Source organism: Leucoraja erinacea, unplaced genomic scaffold (assembly GCF_028641065.1).
Source record: "Leucoraja erinacea ecotype New England unplaced genomic scaffold, Leri_hhj_1 Leri_1079S, whole genome shotgun sequence".
NCBI lineage: Eukaryota > Metazoa > Chordata > Chondrichthyes > Rajiformes > Rajidae > Leucoraja > Leucoraja erinaceus.
Window position 1 is genome coordinate 14,540 of NW_026575318.1, and position 16,978 is coordinate 31,517.

Genomic DNA, 16,978 nt, shown 5'->3' on the forward strand with positions numbered 1-16,978 from the left:
TAATGACACGATATAATGTAAGTTCGTTTTGTGTATGACTTGATCTGTTGTATTATTTGATGTGTTGAATAAAGTCTTTGGAAAAAGAGAGAGAGAGAGAGAGAGAGAGAGAGAGAGAGAGAGAGAGAGAGAGAGAGAGAGAGAGAGAGAGTGAGAGAGAGAGAGAGAGAGAGAGAGAGTTAGAGAGAGAGAGAGAGAGAGAAGAGAGAGAGAGAGAGAGAGAGAGAGAGAGAGAGGAGAGAGAGAAACTTACAAAGTTCTTAAGGGGTTTTGGACAGGCTAGATGCAGGAGAAGATTGTTTCCCGATGTTGGGGAAGTCCAGGACAAGGGGTCACAGCTTAAGGATAAGGGGGAAATCCTTTAAAAACCGAGATGAGAAGAACTTTTTTTTCACACAGAGAGTGGTGAATCTCTGGAACTCTCTGCCACAGAGGGTAGTCGAGACCACAGTTCATTGGCTATATTTAGGAGGGAGTTAGATGTGGCCCTTGTGTGGCTAAGGGGATCAGGGGTATGGAGAGAAGGCAGGTACGGGATACTGAGTTGGATGATCAGCCATGATCATATTGAATGGCGGTGCAAATCGAAGGCCGAATGGCCTACTCCGCCTGCCTACTAATTTCTATGTTTCTATATTTCTATCCCCTTAGCCACAAGGGCCACATCTAACTCCCTCTTAAATATAGCCAATTAACTGGCCTCGACTACCCTCTGCGGCAGAGAGTTCCAGAGATTCACCACTCTCTGTGTGAAAAAAGTTCTTCTCATCTCGGTTTTAAAGGATTGCCCCCTTATCCTTAAGCTGTGACCCCTTGTCCTGGACTTCCCCAACATTGGGAACAATCTTCCTGCATCTAGCCTGTCCAACCCCTTTAAGAATTTTGTAAGTTTCTATAAGATCCCCTCTCAATCTCCTAAATTCTAGAGAGTATAAACCAAGTCTATCCATTCTTTCTTCATAAGACAGTCCTGACATCCCAGGAATCAGTCTGGTGAACTTTCTCTGCACTCCCTCTATGGCAATAATGTCCTTCCTCAGATTTATCTAACTATGTGTGAGAGTGTGGGAGAGAGGGGTGTGAATGTGAGAGAGAGGGAGAGGGGGAGAGAGAGGGGGAGAGAGGGGGAGAGAGAGGGAGAGAGAGAGAGAGAGAGAGAGAGAGAGAGAGTGAGAGAGAGAGAGAGAGAGAGGGAGTTAGATGTGGCCCTTGTGGCTAAGGGGATCAGAGGGTATGGAGAAAAGGCAGGTACGGGATACTGAGTTGGATGATCAGCCATGATCATATTAAATGGCGGTGCAGGCTCGAAGGGCCGAATGGCCTACTCCTGCACCTAATTTCTATGTTTCTATGTTTCTATGAGAGAGAGAGAGGGGAAAAATAAACAACATGGATGAACCTTGGTCTATGGGAGTTCAGGAATTGTGAACCTTGTCGCTGATGGTATTAAATGCCGGGCCACACCCGCGCTCTGCTCTGTACTAAACCCACAGCTGCCCGTCTGCTTCCCTTTCCTTCCAGAGCGCGGGGAATGCAGAGGACGGGCCGGCCCCAGAGGAGCTGAGAGGAGGTGGGGAACCGGGAGTGGTGGAAGAGGAAACGGCCGTCTACGCCAGCCTGCGGGAGCTGTCGAGCAGTGGAGACACCGTCCACAGTGGCGAGGCGGTGGAATACGCTGAGCTCTGGTTCGAGTCCAAGCAGGGGAAGGGGTAGCAGGGAGGGGCAGTGAGCAGGGAGCGCTGTGTTGTGGGAGGGGCGGTGAGGAGGGAGGGAGGGGCGTGGAGGAGGGAGAGCTACACCTGCCTTGGGTTTTAGATTAATTAACCCTCTCTAGATGAAACATAGAAACATCGAAACATAGAAATTAGGTGCAGGAGTAGAGGCCATTTGGCCCTTCGAGCCTGCACCGCCATTCAATATGATCATGGCTGATCATCCAACTCAGTATCCCGTGCCTGCCTTCTCTCCATACCCCCTGATTCCCTTAGCCACAAGGGCCACATCTAACTCCCTCTTAAATATAGCCAATGAACTGTGTGGCCTCGACTACCCTCTGTGGCAGAGAGTTCCAGAGATTCACCACTCTCTGTGTGAAAAAAGTTCTTCTCATCTCGGTTTTAAAGGATTTCCCCCTTATCCTTAAGCTGTGACCCCTTGTCCTGGACTTCCCCAACATCGGGAACAATCTTCCTACATCTAGCCTGTCCAACCCCTTAAGAATTTTGTAAGTTTCTATAAGATCCCCTCTCAATCCCCTAAATTCTAGAGAGTATAAACCAAGTCTATCCAGTCTTTCTTCATAAGACAGCCCTGACATCCCAGGAATCAGTCTCTGCACTCCCTCTATGGCAATAATGTCCTTCCTCAGATTTGGAGACCAAAACTGTACGCAATACTCCAGGTGTGGTCTCATCAAGACCCTGTACAACTGCAGTAGAACCTCCCTGCTCCTATACTCAAATCCTTTTGCAATGAAAGCTAACATACCATTCGCTTTCTTTACTGCCTGCTGCACCTGCATGCCTACTTTCAATGACTGGTGTACCATGACACCCAGGTCTCGCTGCATCTCCCCCTTTCCCAATCGGCCACCATTTAGATAATAGTCTACTTTCCCATTTTTGCCACCAAATTGGATAACCTCACATAGAAACATAGACACATAGACATAGAAATTAGGTGCAGGAGTAGAGGCCATTTGGCCCTTCGAGCCTGCACCTCCATTCAATATGATCATGGATCGTGTGTGATCGGCGACGCCATTTTATTGAGCATTTTATTGGGCTTCCCCCACACTGCCATGGCGTCCTTATCTAAATCTAAATCTTCATCTTCGGCATAACTGTGGGGTGCGCTGTCCTGAACGGCGCCTATCTTGCAGATGTCCGTTTTCTTTCACTTCTTTTTATTATTTTTAGTACGTTAAAGTGTTTAGTTGGGGGTCTAATCTTTTATGTGTGGGGGGGGGAGGGGGAAACTGCTTTTCAAGTCCCTACCTGGTCGGAGAGGCTGCCTTCCTCCGAGCAGCGCCTTCGACCCGTCCTCGCGGCCTACCAGCGGGTCCTGGAGTGACGTTTCCTGAGGAGACCTGGCCAGAACCTCGGCTTTGGTGGCGGAGCGGCGCTGGAGCGCTATCGCGGAGCGGGCGATGCCTTGCCTGGGTCGTCGCGCTGGAACTCTAGTATGCTGGGACCGCCGATAATAACATCGTGCAGCCGCGGTTCTGTGGAGCGGCCAGCTGCGGCGCTGAACTTTACATCTCGGAGCCTGGGATCTCTCGCCGAGATCGCCAGTGTGTGAAGCTCCGTTCGACGTGGTCTGTTGGCCTGGAACTTTGTGAATCTCTCCCTGCACTGGAGACCCGACCTTTTCTCGTCGGGTTTCCATTGTCGTTGAGGCCGCAACGAGGAGCGGCCTCCAACAGGAAGAGACCAGGGACTCAGGTGCCGACTCACCGTTGCCGTCGCGGAGCTGGCCGGGTCCGGAGCGGTGGAGGAGCGCTGCTGCTGCTGCTGCTGTTGTTGCTGCTGCTGCTGCTGCTGCTGCTGCTGCTGCTACCGGAGAGTCGGAGGCTCCAACGACAGGTCTGTGGACGGCGGCGCCGGGAGCCCGCGGGTCCCTGAAGGGAGACCGCTTCTCAGGGCTCCTGCAACGGCGACTTCTCCCGCCCGAGTTGCGGGGTCGAAGAGCTCCTGGAGCGGGGCCTGACATCACCGCCCCGCGCGGCTGGAATGGCCGCGGACTCTGCGAGCGCACACCGGGTGCTCCAACATCAAGACCCGGTGTGCGACCTCGCACCACCCGGCGTGGCTTTAATGGCCGCGGGACAATCGCCATCGCCAGCCGGGGGCTATGACTTTGACTCTGACATCGGGGGGGGGGAGAGTGCAGTGGAGAGATAAGTTTATTTGGCCTCCATCACAGCTATGTGATGGATGTTTATGTTAAATGTAATTATTGTTGTGTCTGGGGTCTATTTGTATGTAATGTATGGCTGCAGAAACGGCATTTCGTTTGGACCTCTAGGGGTCCAAATGACAATTAAATTGACTCTGACTCTGACTCTGTAGCGGCGACTGTGGAGGCCTCAATAGGCCTGACTTTGGGTGTACATGTGGGTGGGGACTGGACTTTGTGCCTTCCCCCACAGTGGGAACCATTGTGGGGGATGTTTTTATGTTCTAATGTTAAACTTCTTGAATGCTATGGTGTATTTTTATTAGTGTGCTGCAGGGACATCTGAATTTCCCCTCGGGGACAAATAAAGTGTTTTGCATTGTATTGTATCTCACTTCTCTGCTATCAAGTATTCTAATCGTAAATGTAGACGACCCGACCTGTCATTCTTTAGGTTCCCCAATAAAAACGAAAGGTGTGAAAATATTATTATTATTTTCAGTCGCAATTCTGTCGTGAAAATGTTATTTTCTGTTCTCCCCTCAACGGCCATTGGGAAACTGGGTTTGTCGGTACATTAGAAAGTTATTAGACTTATTTTTAATAGATCTTTACTCACCACAATAATAAAGACAATAATTTTAACACTTCTGTACGTTTTTGGTTTTGTTCTTGTAAGGGATTGGTCTCCAAAATATGGCCCGCGGGAAACACATTAGGCCCAGTGGCCACGGGATTTTTCGAGGCTGTTACCCGTTATGTCCCTCGAATTGTCGAGACAATCTTTGGTTGTCGGCGCCTGATCGCCGGGCGGAGGAGAGAGGCGAGTGGAGGCGACTGAGGTGTGAGGGAATGAGTGGAGGAGGGTGTGTGTAGTGTGGGTGTGTGTAGTGTGGGTGTGTTGTTGTGTGGGTGTGTGTAGTGTGGGTGTGTGTAGTGTGGGTGTGTGTTGTGTGGGTGTGTGTAGTGTGGGTGTGTGTAGTGTGTGTGTGTGTAGTGTGGGTGTGTGCAGTGTGGGTGTGTGTAGTGTGGGTGTGTGTAGTGTGGGTGTGTGTTGAGTGTGTGTGTGGTGTGGGTGGGTGTGTGGTGTGTGTAGTGTGTGTGGTGTGTGTGTGTGTAGTGTGGGTGTGTGTAGTGTGTGTGTGTGTGGTGTGGGGTGTGTGTGTGCAGTGTGTGTGTGTGTGTGTGTGTGTAGTGTGGGTGTGTAATGTGGGCGTAGTGTGGGTGTGTGTAGTGTGGGTGTGTGTGTAGTGTGGGTGTGTGTAGTGTGGGTGTGTGTAGTGTGGGTGGGTGTAGTGTGGGTGTGTGTAGTGTGGGTGTGTGTAGTGTGGGTGTGTGCAGTGTGGGTGTGTGTAGTGTGGGTGTGTGTAGTGTGGGTGTGTGCAGTGTGGGTGTGTGTAGTGTGGGTGTGTGCAGTGTGGGTGTGTGTGCAGTGTGGGTGTGTGTGTGTGGGTGTGTGTGTAGTGTGGGTGTGTGTAGTGTGTGTGTGGGGGGGGTGGGTGTAGGGTGTGTGCAGTGTGGGTGTGTGTAGTGTGTGGTGTGTGCAGTGTGGGTGTGTGTAGTGTGGGTGTGTGCAGGGTGGGTGTGTGTAGTGGGTGGGTGGGGAGTGTGTAGGGTGGGAGTGTGTAGCGTGTGTGTGTGTGTGTAGTGTGGGTGTGTGTAGTGTGTGTGTGTGGGTGTGTGTGTGTGTGTGTGTGCAGTGTGGGTGTGTGTAGTGTGGGTGTGTGTAGTGTGTGTGTGTGTAGTGTGGGTGTGTGTAGTGTGGGTGTGTGTAGTGAGGGTGTGAGTAGTGAGGGTGTGTGTAGTGTGTGGGTGTGTGCAGTGTGGGTGTGTGCAGTGTGGGTGTGTGTAGTGTGGGTGTGTGTAGTGTGGGTGTGTGTAGTGTGGGTGTGTGTAGTGTGGGTGTGTGTAGTGTGGGTGTGTGTAGTGTGTAGTGTGTGGGTGTGTGTAAGTGTGGGTGTGTGTTGTGTGGGTGTGTGTAGTGTGGGTGTGTGTAGTGTGGGTGTGTGTAGTGGGGTAGTGCGCGTGGGTGTGGGTGTGTGTAGTGTGGGTGTGTGTAGTGTGGGTGTGTGTAGTGTGTGGTGTGTGTAGTGTGGGTGTGGTGTAGTGTGGGGTGTGTGTAGTGTGGGTGTGTGTAGTGTGGGTGTGTGCAGTGTGGGTGTGTGTAGTGTGGGTGTGTGTAGTGAGGGTGTGAGTAGTGTGGGTGTGTGTAGTGTGTGTGTGTGTAGTGTGGGTGTGTGTAGTGTGGGTGTGTGTAGTGTGGGTGTGTGTAGTGTGGGTGTGTGTAGTGTGGGTGTGTGTAGTGTGGGTGTGTGTTAGTGTTGTGTGGGTGTGTGTAGTGTGGTGGGTGTGTGCAGTGTGGGTGTGTGCAGTGGTGGGTGTGTGTGTGTGGGGGGTGTGTGCAGTGTGGGTGTGTGTAGTGTGGGTGTGTGTTGTGTGGGTGTGTGCAGTGTGGGTGTGTGTAGTGTGGGTGTGTGTTGTGTGGGTGTGTGCAGTGTGGGTGTGTTGTAGTGGGTGTGTTGTAGTGTGTAGTGTGTGTAGTGTGGGTGGGTGCAGTGTGGGTGTGTGCAGTGAGGGTGTGTGCAGTGAGGGTGTGTGTAGTTAGGGTGTGTGTAGTGTGGGTGTGTGGGTGTGTGTAGTGTGGGTGTGTGTAGTGTGGTGGGTGTGTTGTAGTGAGGGTGTGTGTTGTGTGGGTGTGTTGTAGTGAGGGTGTGTGTAGAACATAGAAAATAGATGCAGACCATTCGGTCCTTCGATTTATAACCTCACATTTATCCACATTATACTGCATCTGCCATGCATCTGCCCACTCACCCAACCGATCCAAGTCACCCTGCAGCCTCATAGCATCCTCCTTGCAGCTCACACTGCCGCCCAGCTTTGTGTCATCCGCAAACTTGGAGATGGCACATTTAGTCATAGAGTGACACAGTGTAGAAACAGGCCCTTCAGCACAACTTGCTTACCAACATGTCCCAGCTACACTAGTCCGACCTGCCTGCACTTAGTTCATGTCCCTTGAAACACACCCTATCCATGTACCTGTCTAATTGTTTCTTAAAGGTTGGGATAGTCCCAGCCTCAACTACCTCCTCTGGCAGCTCGTTCCATACACCCACCACCCTTTGTGTGAAAACGTTACCCCTCAGATTCCTATTAAATCTTTTCCCCTTCACCTTGAACCTATGTCCTCTGGTCCTCGATTCCCCTACTCTGGGCAAGAGACTATGTGCATCTACCCAATCTATTCCTCTCATGTCTGACGAATCTTATAGAATTTTTCGAGGATGTAACTAGTAGCGTGGATAGGGGAGAACCAGTGGATGTGGTGTATCTGGACTTCCAGTAGAACCTCCCTGCTCCTATACTCAAATCCTTTTGCTATGAAAGCTAACATACCATTGGCTTTCTTCACTGCCTGCTGCACCTGCATGCCTACTTTCAATGACTGGTGTACCATGACACCCAGGTCTCGCTGCATCTCCCCCTTTCCCAATCGGCCACCATTTAGATAATAGTCTGCTTTGTATGGTGGCAGCCAAGAAAATGATCCTAACAGATTGGAAATCATCTACACCCCCCTGCTTCGAAAAATGGCTCAATGAAATGATAATAATCATACAGATGGAAAGGATACGCTTCTACAACTCCAAGGTACCAAACAACTTTTTAAGTGTTTGGGGACCATTTATCAACCATCTCAAAGTCCAATAATTTCATAATTTCATATTATCTGCAGTGATTTGGTCCTGTGACCTTAACTTCTGCTTTTGACTGTGTAGCACCATGTGGTTGTACCAATACTGTTATGTCTGGTGGCTTTGTTTTATTATTATTATTTTTTTTTCCTCCTTTTTTTTGTTCTGTTGTCTTTTTCAGTTTTTATTTTTTTTGTTTGTTTTGTTCTGTTTTGTTAAAAAATTGTATGAAATAATAAAAAATATTACACACGAGGGTGAGTCCTCGAACCACACACACACACACACACACACACACACACACAGAGGCACATTTGTTTTGTTTAAACTGTACACTTTATTTTTTGATGTCCGACACTCAAATTACAAAAAAAATGACGCCTGTGGACGTCACGGGACACATCGAAGTTCATGAAACGCACCATAACATCTACTCACTAGCACAGAGCACAGGGCTAGCACATCCTGACACACGACCAAGGGTGATAAATCAAATGCTGGAGGACTTGGGGAGACACAGAGGGGAAGGTGGGACGGAGAAATAGGGAGAGATACAGAGTGGGGGGGAAAGACAGTGGGGAGGGTGAGGGGGGAATGATGGGAGGATCAAGGTGAGAGGGATGAGGGGAGAAATGAAATAGAGAGAGTACAGAGGAGATTTACTAGAATGTTGCCTGGGTTTCAACAACTAAGTTACAGAGATAGGTTGAATAAGTTAGGTCTTTATTCTCTGGAGCGCAGAAGGTTTAGGGGGGACCTGATAGAGGTCTTTAAAATGATGAGAGGGATAGACAGAGTTGATGTGGACAAGCTTTTCCCTTTGAGAATAGGTAAGATTCAAACAAGAGGACATGACTTCAGAATTAAGGGACAGCAGTTTAGGGGTAATATGAGGGGGAACTTCTTTACTCAGAGAGTGGTAGCGGTGTGGAATGAGCTCCCAGTGGAAGTGGTGGAGGCAGGTTCGTTGGTATCATTTAAAAATAAATTGGATAGGCATATGGATGAGAAGGGAATGGAGGGTTATGGTATGAGTGCAGGCAGGTGGGACTAAGGGGAAAAAAAATGTGTTCGGCATGGACTTGTAGGGCCGAGATGGCCTGATTCCGTGCTGTAATTGTTATATATGGTTATTATGTGGTTAAATGGGGCTGGGGAGAGGCAAGAGTGAAGGAAAATGGAGACGGGGGGGGGGGGGGGGGGGGGGTGGGGGCGAACTGGGAGACTGGGGGGTGTAAGAATCAGAGGGGCGGAGGATGGAGATGGTAATGAGAGGAGAGGGGGAGGGAGAGATAGGAAGACGGGGTGAGGCAGGGGAGGGGAAGGAGAGGGGTTGTGAATGGGGGGGAGAGAAAGGGAGGGGGAGATGGGAGAGCTAGCACACCTTGACAGAAATCCAAAGGGGTTAAATCAAAAGCTGGGGGTCTCAGGGAGGGGGGGGGGGGGGGGGTGAGGGAGAGGGAGGGAGTGGGAGGGGGGGGGAAATGGGGGGAGAGACACGGAGGGAGGGAGAAGGAAATAGGGGTTGGGGTGAGAGGGAGAGGAGTGGGAGGATTTGGGGAGGGGAGCATGGGGGAGGGTGCAGAGTTGGGGGTGAGGCTGGGCAATGATAGGACGGGGAGGGGTCAGAGTTCAGGGGGGAACAGGGAGAGGGGTGGATGATGGAGGAGGGGTCAAGAGATGTTGGGGAAGTCCAGGACAAGGGGGTCACAGCTTAAGGATAAGGGGGAAATCCTTTAAAACCGAGATGAGAAGAACTTTTTTCACACAGAGAGTGGTGAATCTCTGGAACTCTCTGCCACAGAGGGTAGTCGAGGCCAGTTCATTGGCTATATTTAAGAGGGAGTTAGATGTGGCCCTTGTGGCTAAGGGGATCAGAGGGTATGGAGAGAAGGCAGGTACGGGATACTGAGTTGGATGATCAGCCATGATCATATTGAATGGCGGTGCAGGCTCGAAGGGCCGAATGGCCTCTACTCCTGCACCTAATTTCTATGTTCTATGTTTCTATGTAAGAGGTCAGAGGTAACAGCGGGGGGGGGGGGGGGGGGAAGGGGGCGATGGAGGGAGGGAGGCCAAGAGGTCAGAGTTGAGAGGTGATGGGGAGAGAGGGCGATGTTAAGGGTAAGAGTTGAGGGGGAGATGGAGGGTGGAGGGTATTGTGACAGGGAATGATGGTGCAGGGGGTCAAGGGTCAGAGTTGAGGGGGGACTGAAGGAGAGGTCAGAGTTGAGAGGTAACGGGGAGAGAGGGCGATGGAGGATGGGGTAAGAGTTGAGGGGGAGGATGGAGGTGAGGGGGTAACAGGGAATGATGGTGTAGGGGGTCAGGGGTCAGAGTTGAGGGGGGACTGAAGGAGAGGTCAGAGTTGAGAGGTAACGGGGAAGGGTCGGGGGTCAACAAAATGGCGGAGAAAACATATTTCTACAAAGACGGACATAGATACAAACAGACAATTTCTCATCTAAACGACTATGGTGTCCCCAGCATACAGCATTGCTGTTGGGTACAAGAGGTTAACAAGATACAGAACATTACAAAGCTAAACCCAGAACAATATAATAAAATATACAATTTCACTTTGGATAGCTGAGGTCAAAGGTTAAAGTTCACTTTGGCTGGGTAACTGGATAGAAACACTGAAGGTAGTGGAGTTGTGGATTTTGAAGTCTCTTTGGTTTTAGTCCGCAAGAAAAGCGTTACGTTTCTTTTAAAATTACATATTCTTACTTATTACAAACACTTTGTTTTCTAGCTTTGGGTTAGAGCTGTGTACAGGTCAGTGTTTCCGCTGTTTGGCAGACAGGGGGCAGCACAGTCTTGACCTTGGCCCCATGTCCTTGTCCCTTCTACTTGGCCCATCTTGCCCCATCTCCTTGCCCCTTCTACTTGGCCCATCTTGCCCCCTCTCCTTGTCCCTTCTACATGGCCCATCTTGTCCCCTCTCCTTGTTCCTTGGCCCATCCTGCCCCCTATCCTTGGTCCACCTCCTTGTCCCTTCTACTTGCCCCAATCTTGTCCCCTCTCCTTGTCCCTTCTACTTGGCCCATCTTGTCCCCTCTCCTTGTCCCTTCTACTTGGCCCATCTTGTCCCCTCTCCTTGTCCCTTGGCCCATCTTGCCCCCTCTCCTTGTCCCTTGTTCCTTGGCCCATCTTGCCCCCTCTCCTTGGCCCTTCTACTTGGCCCATCTTGCCCCCTCTCCTTTGCCCCTTCTACTTGGCCCATCTTGCCCCTCTCTCCTTGGTCCACCTCCATGCCCATCCTCTTGTGCCCCCTCTCTACTTCTACTTGGCCCATCCCCCCTCTTCCATCTTGTCCCCTCCCCTTGTCCCTTGGCCCATCTTGCCCCCTCTCCTTGTCCCTTCTACTTGGCCCATCTTGCCCCCTCTCCTTGTCCCTTCTACTTGGTCCATCTTGTCCCCATCTCCTTGCCCCATCTACTTGGCCCATCTTGTCCCCTCTCCTTGTCCCTTCTACTTGGCCCATCTTGTCCCCTCTCCTTGTCCCTTCTACTTGGCCCATCTTGTCCCCTCTCCTTGTCCCTTCTACTTGGCCCATCTTGTCCCCTCTCCCTTGTCCCTTCTCCTTGGCCCATCTTGTCCCCTCTCCTTGTCCCTTCTACTTGGCCCATCTTGTCCCCTCTCCTTGTCCCTTCTACTTGGCCCATCTTGTCCCCTCTCCTTGTCCCTTCTACTTGGCCCATCTTGCCCCCTCTCCTTGTCCCTTCTACTTGGCCCATCTTGTCCCCCTCTCCTTTGGTCCACCTCCATTGCCCCATCCTCTTGCCCCCCCCTTGGCCCATCATGTCCCATCTCATAGCCCCCTCTCCTTTCCCCTTGGCCCATCTTCCCCCCTCTCCTTCTTTCCCCATCTCCTTGCCCCAATCTTTCCCCATCTCCTTGCCCCAATCTTGCCCCCTCTCATAGCCCCAACCTTGCCCCGTCTCCTTGTCCCTTGCCCCATCTCCTTCCCTCCTCTCCTCCCTTCTCGCCTTCCCCCTCCTCCGCCCACTACTTGCCTGTTTCCCTGCCCGATAGATTTCTCTCCCTCTCTGCTCTTTCCCTGCCCTTATCATGTGTCTGCCCTCTCTCTCTCTCTGCCACCCTCCTCTCTCTGCACCCTCTCCCACTGTATCTGTCCTCTCTGCCCCCTGCCCTCTCTCTGCTCCCTTTTCGCTCTCTCTCCGCCCCCTCTCCATTGCCACCACCTCTGACCTCAACCTCTGATCCTTTCTCTGCCACCCCCCCCTCTCGCTCTCTGCCGCGCTCTCCGCTGTGCCAGCCTGAGAGATTGGGGGGGGGGGGGGGAGACCACTCTTGCACCCTATCTGGGCCAGGGGTCAAGGGGTCAAGGGACAGGACAGTGCAGGAGGGATGGATAGGTCCCTGGTTCAAATCACCAGTTCGGACAAATGTAAAATCACCCAGCTCAGAGCAGTACCTTCATCGACGAGTTTGGTACACTTCCCCTCCCTCCCTCCCCTCCCTCCCTCCCTCCCTCTCCCACCCAAACCCACAACCAGGTACACACAGTTTTCTCTTTGGTTGTCGAACAAAAGATAACACACACACTTTTTTCCTTTTGATATATTTCCCCCCCGTTAGTGGGGGAAAAACACAATAGCCTTTTGCTGAAGGAATACTAGCGACGAGACCTTTGGTAAATTCCTTTTTTTGAGGTTTTATTAGATTTGTGTATAAAGTGTTTTTTTTTTATCTCTCTCTCTGTCTGTCTCTCTCTGTCTGTTTGGTTTTTACTGTTCTGAAAGCAGAAAGCACTTAAGACACATGCAGTGTGACTTGCCACCCTGCAGTTTAGCTGTCGGCATCTCCGAAAATAGAAGGGGTTCTTCGGAAATGGCAGGAGAGGGCACCAGGGAACAGGGCACAGCTTGGCACGGCGTGGGTAAGATGGAAGAGAGTCTGCTCTTGGCACTGACCGAACACACACCACCTTGTCTGAGTAGCTCACCTCTCCTCAAGGGCGAAAGATCGACGCGGAAAAATCGCTGGAGAAACAGGTGGCATCTCCCGGAGAGAGGGCAGACATTTGGCGGCAAGAGGCAAAGCCCTTCCACCTCCCCCCACCCCCCTCTCTGGATCCTGTGGATGTTCCCCGAGTGGGAGAGATGTTGGACCAGCCTCAGAATGAGAGCACATTGTCCCTTTTGGGGGAAGGAGATGAGGAATTCCTTCAGTCAGAGGGCGGTGAATCTGCGGGAGGTCGGGACCCTTCACTGGAGGGGAAAGTCTAGGACCAGAGGGCGCAGCCTCAGAATGAAAGGACGCCCTTTAGCATGGAGACGAGGAGGAATTTCTTCAGTGGATCTGTGGAATGCCACGGGAGTCTGTAGAGGCCATGTCAGGGGACGGGTTGTTGATCAGTACGGGTGTCGGAGGTTGTGGGGAGAATGGGGTTGGGACGGGGGAGGTAGATCAGCCACGATTTGAATGGCGGAGTAGACCTGATGGGCCTAATTCTTCTCCTAGAACTTATGAACTGGCGGTTTAAGGTCCTCTCTGTCTCCCTTTGTTACTCTGCAGTCTCTAGTTTAGTTTAGAGCAGCGGATCTGCACCGACCAGCGACCCCGCTGTTCACACACTAGTTGTGCCCTTCATACACTCGGGGGGGATCTACAGAGGGCCGATTAACCTACAAATCTCTTTTGGAGCATGGCTGGAAACCGGAGCACCGACAGGTCACGGGGAGAGCGTCAAAACCCTGTACAGCCAGCACCCCGTGGTCAGGATTGAACCCGGGTCTCTGATGTTGTGAGGCAGTGGCTCTACTGTTCCCTCTGGGGATCATCTCCCTGTATTATGCTGTGTACTGTATGTGCCCTCAACACCACTGGATGCACTGGGTTCTCTCTGAGTATCACACTCTCCCCCTGATTTACACTGCGTGGAACTATTCATTTTCTCCTCTGGATTACACTGGCTGCATCTCCTTCTGTTTGGATGGAACTGGGCGCTCTGGCTCCCTCTGTATCACACTGGATGTTTACCCATTTCTTTGGATTCATTTTCCTAAATCAAACTGGCTGCTTCTCCATGTTTTGGATGACACTGGATACTCTCCCTCTGTCTGCCACTGGATTACACTGGATTTTGGCGACACTGGATTTTTTTGAGGGCGTTACACTGGCTACTTCTCGGAAGGCCGTGGGTGCTCTGGTTCACTCTCGGGATCACACTGGATTTCAACCCCTTTCTTTGGATTGCACTGGATTCTTTCCTTTGGATTACACTGGCTTCCCTCTTTTTTTGGATGCTCTGGCTCTCCCTCTGTCTTACACTGGATGACATCCCTGTCTTTTGATTACACTAGATTGGGGAGGGGTTTACACTGGCTCTTTCTCCCACTTTTGATGACACTGGATGCTCTGGCTGTTTTACACTGGATATTTTATCTCCTGTCTTTGGTTTATTTGATTTGGGTGGGGGGGGGAGGGTTAAACTGGCCACTTCTCCACCTGTTTGGGTGACTGGATGCCCCAGCTCTCTGTCTCTGTATTACACTGGGTGCTTTATCTGTCTTTGGATCACACTGGATTTTTTTTGGGTTATACTGGCTCCTTTTCCTGTTTTGAATGACTCTGGATGCCCTGAGTCTCTGTCTCTGTATTACACTGGGTGCTTCTTTGTCTTTGGATCCCATTGGATTTTTTTGGTTACACTGTTTCACAGGATGCTCTGTCTCTGTATTACTCAGTATTACTCTGGGCACAGCCCTGTCTTTGGATTGTACTGAAGTGGGGTGATAAACTTAGCTGTCTCCACCCTCTGTTTCGACCTTGCCTCTGTAATACACTGTACACTTTATTTGTCTTTGGATTACACTGGATTGGGGGGGGGGGGGGTGTCCACTGGCTGTCTCCCCCCCCCCCTCTGTTTCCAATGACACTGGATGCTCTGCCTCTGGATTATAGCGGGCGATTTAACCCTCCCTCCCTCTGTCTTTGGATTCCACTGGATTATCGTCTGCTGAGGTTCCTCTGGAAGCTTGCTCTGGACGGCACTGTGAGTAGTCCACCCTCTGGGTCGACAAGGCACACACAAACGCACGCGGGGTGTGGGGGGTCGTTTTTGTGATGTCTGCGGGCGGGCGGAGGGAGGGAGGGGGGTCAGTGTGGGGGGGGGGATCCAGGTTCTCTACGGACTCTGGAGAGGGAGGGGACGAGGAGGCAAGGGAGTGGGGGAGACTGAGGCTGTGCCCTTAACCCCCAACATATGTGGGAAAGAACTGCAGATGCTGGTTTAAATCGAAGGTAGATGCAAAGTGCTGGAGTAACTCAACGGGACAGGCAGCATCTCTGGAGAGAAGGAATGGGTGACGTTTCAGGTCGAGACCCTTCTTCAGACACTGCTGCTGGCCAGATAAAACCAAGCCCATCCGTGCCACGCTGTGTCAAGTTGTGCCACGTCCAGTGCCGTCTTTTATTTGGTTTAATCAAAGTTACATGAGGTATATGATGAGGTATCTCCCTACCACCGGCGTGGTCTCTCTCGGCTAACGGGGTCGTTTAAACCTCTTTGCCTACACCATTATTCTTATTATTTGTTTAACAGGGGGTTGGTGGGAACGGGACTATACCAAGCTCAGCACTGGGTCAGATCTACAGATCCTGGAGGGAGATTCTTCAAGGGAGGGGTAAAAATCCCTGTAGCCCACCCTCTCCTCCCCTCTCCTCTCCTTCCTTCTCCTCTCTTCTCTTCCCCTCCGCTCTCCCACCCTCTGACCAAAATTCCTCCTCATCTCCTCATCTCCATCCGAAAGGAACGTCCTTTAATTCTGAGGCTGTGCCCTATGGTTCTAGACTCCCAGTGCCTCGTCTCGTCTCGTCTCCTCTCCTCTCCTCTTCTCTCTCTCCTCTCCTCTCCTCTCCTCTCCTCTCCTCTCCTCTCCTCGCCTCTCCTCTTCTCTCCTTCCTTCTCCTCTCCTCTTTTTTCCTCTGCTCTCCCTTCCTCTCCTCTTCTCCCCTCCTCCCCTCTCCTCCCTTCTTCTCTCCTTCCTTCTCCTCTCCTCTCTTCCCCTCCGCTCTCCATTCTCCTCTCCTCTCTTTCCCTCCCCTCCCCTCCTCTCCTCTCTTCCCCTCCTCTCTCCTCCTCTCTCCCCTCCCTCTTCCCCTCCCCTCTCTTTCTCCCTTCCCCTCTCCTTCCTTCTCCCCTCCTCTCCTCTCCTCTCCCTTCCTCTTCTTCCCCTCCTCTCTCCTCCCCCTCTCCTCCTCCCTCCCTCCTCTCCTCTCCTCTCCTCTCCACTCCTCTCCTCTCCTCCTCCCTCTCCTCTCGTCCCACATTCTCTCCCACACCTCCCGGACCGGGTTAAACCTCCCGCCCTGATCTTAAGAGCGACCAGGGTGTGAGGAACAGGTTTCCAGTGAACGGCAGCCTGGCCCCTGTCAATCGAGCAGCTCAAAAGGACAGGTCATTGTAGCTTTACGCTGGCTCGTAACAATACAGAGGACCAGGGTTGTTGGCACTAGCTGTGGGCCACTGTTTGTGTGTGTGTGGGAGGGAGCTTGGTGGGTCTAGTCCCAGTGCTGAGCGAGGGAGGGAGGGGAGAGGGAGGGAGGGAGGGGGATGCTTTTCATTTGCTATTCCTGTGTATTTAGACTACAGCCGGTTACTGTGGAGATAGGTGAATTTTTGGTCTAAAGTCAAGTTTTGTTTTTTTCTTATACATATGCAATAAAAGCAGAACATAGATTTCTTCTATAAAAACTATTTCGCTACACAGATACATTCCATCTAAAGTAGGTGAGGGTTAGTTCAAGTCCGGGTGTAAAGGGGGAAGAGGAGGGGGGGGGTTTGTTAGACGGGAGGGGGAGCAGTGAGGAGGGACTGCACTGGACTCTCTCTGTCTCCTATGCACACGCGTGTACACGCACGTGCACATGCATGCACACATGCGCGCAATCACGCATGTGCATGCATGGCGTCAAGCACGTTGGTACGGGGCAGTTGCACACACGGCACATTGGTGTACACACTCACAGTCTGTACAGGTGTACACACAGGCACAAGCCCAGGGTACTGGTCCACACACACACACTCCCCACACACACACCAGTGTACACACTGTTCTACACACTGGTTCACAAGCCAGTGTACACACTGGCTCACTAGTGTATGCACATATACATACTGGATCGCACATTAATGTGTGCTCTGGTTGGTACGGTGTCTGCAGTAGCCTACTCGCACCAACGTACACCTGGCCTCACAAAGTTGCACCCGCATTCACTAGTTTACACATTTGTTTGCACACTGCAGTGCACACCTGGACTTACTCACACCCACACACACACACACGCACTACAGTACACGTCTGGGCTCACAAACTAGGGTGCACAGTTGTACACACCTGGTGCGTGCCCGG